Source organism: Choloepus didactylus, chromosome 17, assembly GCF_015220235.1.
Source record: "Choloepus didactylus isolate mChoDid1 chromosome 17, mChoDid1.pri, whole genome shotgun sequence".
Taxonomy (NCBI): domain Eukaryota; kingdom Metazoa; phylum Chordata; class Mammalia; order Pilosa; family Megalonychidae; genus Choloepus; species Choloepus didactylus.
Window position 1 is genome coordinate 3,331,790 of NC_051323.1, and position 3,507 is coordinate 3,335,296.

A 3,507-nucleotide genomic window follows, 5' to 3' on the forward strand; every position below is an offset into this window, starting at 1 on the left:
TTCTTCAAAATAATTTATAATAGTTAACTGTTTCTTAAATATTTTCTTGTAAATGATGCTTTCTGTAGTTAAAAGTAACATGGATTCAGTAATGCTTTTTAAATTATCTAAGACATGTAAACCAATGATAATAGTAAGTAAAAAATATAACTTGTCTCCTATGACTTCTAAGCATAACAATTTTCCTGCCACATGCCATTCCATCATTAAAAGAGATTGAAAAGAAACATAAATGATTTTATACAGAAATGCCAAACTCCTGCATTTGGTTCTTTGTACAAAAACAAGTGTTTAAAGTCGAAATTATATGCTATAAGCAAGAAATTCCTTAACAGCAGCTGAGAAACAACATTAATATCCTGGTGAAATGTACTTCATCATCCACTGATGGTAACACAGTACTCCAATCTCTAATGTATTTGCTTTCTCACCTCTGCTAATCTTCCCAAGCATCTCCATAGGACAAGAAAATGCTCATCCTCTCAAAGATAGTTCTTTGTACCATCGCAATTCTGTGTAAAGCACCACATTTTACAGAGGCAGCCAAGTCTAGGGACTCACACCATTCCAGCTGGAAGTCTCCACCTCAGCCTTCCATATGCCACTATTGTGAGGAGGAGTCATCACAAATTGTCATAGCAACATAGCCTTTCTGACTCAGTGGATCTGCCACCTTCTGGCACTGTCCAACTGATACCTGGAAGAGCTGATTATTCTTCCCAAAGGTCCATTGTTGAGATCTTCCTGACCCATGGCAATTCATGAGTCATGGTATGTCTGATGAGTGAGTCTCTGACATATCCAGGCAAAGGAGAATATTCAAAACCAATTCATGCTCTTCATTATAAACCCAGATCTGATTTGGATCACCATAATCACACACCTTAAACACTACAAGGCCTCTCTTCTGAGTGAAGGATTTTGGGGCATTTTGGCCCTCTATTAATAAAAATGCATTGCTGTGGTTCAGCATTGGGCCCAGATATCTGTATCTGTGGGTATATATTATCCAAATACCATTTAAATGATTTACAACCCAACTTCTTTCTCAAATCAACACACTCACTAATATTTCCATAGCTTTTGGTTTTCAGAGCAGGTCTTAAGGAAAAATACTGTTCCTTATATTCATCCAACCATACATGTGCCAGCCTCAAAGAGTTGTGTGTCATTGTGTCCTGGCCCTCATGAAATCCATATGGTCATCTTTTCTGGAAAATGTGTCCTACTCTAGAGGAAGGGATGAAGAGCTTACCTTCATACATCCAGATCCAAAATGATATTTCCAAGTTTTCTCCTCCCCAAATATCCATGCCACTGTCATACTGTCCAAGTTCATTGAAATATTGTCTGTTCATGGCAAACAATCCTCCAGCCACTGTAGGTGACTTTATTGGTTCAGTTGCTTCTTCTGGTCCTTCTAACTCAGAAAGAGGAACAAGATCCCATTTAAAGTGTAGTCTCCATTTGAATCCTTCTCATACAATAGAAGATGAGCTGTAACTGAGTGTATCAGCACCACGATATCAATCACCACACAGACCACAGTTTTATGGTCTTCATGGATTGCAGCCAGCAAGGGCTATAGTCACACTTCATTCACTTAACAGTGGTTATCTAGGAATACAAGAACTTCTTCTGTGGCACGTGCTGCTCCAATCATTCTTTTTGAATCAATCCCTCACACTTCATATTTCTTATTACTTTAGTTTTTCCAGGGAGGCAGTTTTGGATATATTCATCTAGTTCTCCTTTCAAATAATCAAAATCACTATCATTGTCCACTAGAATAATTTCATGAAGAAGATGTGCCAGAGTCTGATCTGTGACACTGTGCACTATCCAGAACAATGCAGAGAAACTTCATCATAGAAACAAACAATGCTAGCAACTAGAAGATCAGTTGGGTAAGATTTTTCTTTACATACTGCATTCCTTGTATCTGACACATTTCTATGGTAGCCCAAGCGGTTAATAAGCATATTAAAAGCATGTTTCTGATAGCCCAAGTCTCTCAGCTCCTGATAATGTTCATTTAAAATCATATCCAATTCAGGGGAGAATTTCATGCTGTCTTTTCCTGGATCATCATTTTGATTATCTATCATGTCACCAATCTTGTTTGCTTTGAACAGTGGCTCTAGTACTTGACTTTGACCTTGAGTAAAGTGAAGTTAGAACTATTTGGGGACTGGTCCATGGGGCCCAGACCCCTTGATGGGCACATTCTTAAGTGGCTGAGTCACTTCACTGAATGTTGTTTTCAACTGATATATTTTCTTTATCAACAGTTTTATACCCACAACATATAATGCATCCTAAGTATAAAATCAGTGGCCCTTGTAATAATCACAGTTATGCATTCTCCACCACAGTCAATATGAGAATGTTCTCATTTCTTTTGAAAACAAAGAAACAAAAATCCCATACCCCTTATATCCTTCTATTATTAACATTTAGATTTTTTTATACTGCCTTTGGTACAATTAATTAATATTACAGCTACTGTTAACTATAGCACTTAATTTACCTTAATTGTATCTTCCCATATACCACCTATTGTTAACACCTTGAACTAGTGACATACATTTGTTCTAGTTCATGTAGGAAATGCATATTTGTACAATTAACTACAATCATTATCCACTCTAATTTTCATGAAGTTATAATGTCCCAGTTTTTATCCTTCTGGTGACATACATGACCCTATACTTCCATTTTTTTTTTAATTTTATTTTTAAATAGATTCAAAGTTATAGGAACAGTTGTAAAAACAATACTAACCCCATACACAGAATTCCATCATACCCTGACCCCCCCTCCCCTGATAGCTCAATCCATCAACATTAACATGCTGTCACATCGCTATTTCTTTCCCTCCCTCACTATCTATCATCCATCATCTCTTGCTCTGTCTTCTGAGCATATGAGAGCTAGCTGCACACATCCTTGAACATACACTATAATTCACGTATACACTTCCCATGAACAAGAACATTCTTTTATGCAATCCCATTAAGTGCAGCTAAGAAGTACAAGAGATTCAACAATAATACAAAGCTTACATTCTATATTTCCTTTTCCTTATGTCTCAGCTGTGTCCCTTTGAGCCACCTGTCCTCTATCCTCCTGTCCCATCCAAGTTCATCCTTAGTATTCAATTGTCATCTAGTTAGACTGACTTGTTTTTTTTTTTCAGTTGTGGAAACATATATACAGCCTAAATATTCCCATTCCACTCCCTCCCTAGCCTTTCATTAGTGGGATTAATCATGTTTAGAATGTCGTAATGCTCTTTCCCACCATCCATTACTAGAAATTTCCCTTCACCTCAAACAGCAACCCTACACTCATTTCTTAACTCCCCATTTCCCCTTCCCCCATTTCTCTTAACCCAAACTCTACTTTTCATCTCTATGGTCATATTCTCTAATAATTTCTTTGTGTTTACTGTGGGGCTTAAAATTAACCTCTTAAATCCATATCAATCTTGTTTTTCTTTGATAC

General features: G+C 37.0%; 1 pseudogene; it reads right to left on the reverse strand.

Moving 5' to 3' along the window:
• Window positions 1-586: 586 nt before the first annotated feature.
• Window positions 587-2,249, reverse strand: LOC119512725 (annotated as a pseudogene).
• Between the last annotated feature and the right edge of the window lie 1,258 nt (window positions 2,250-3,507).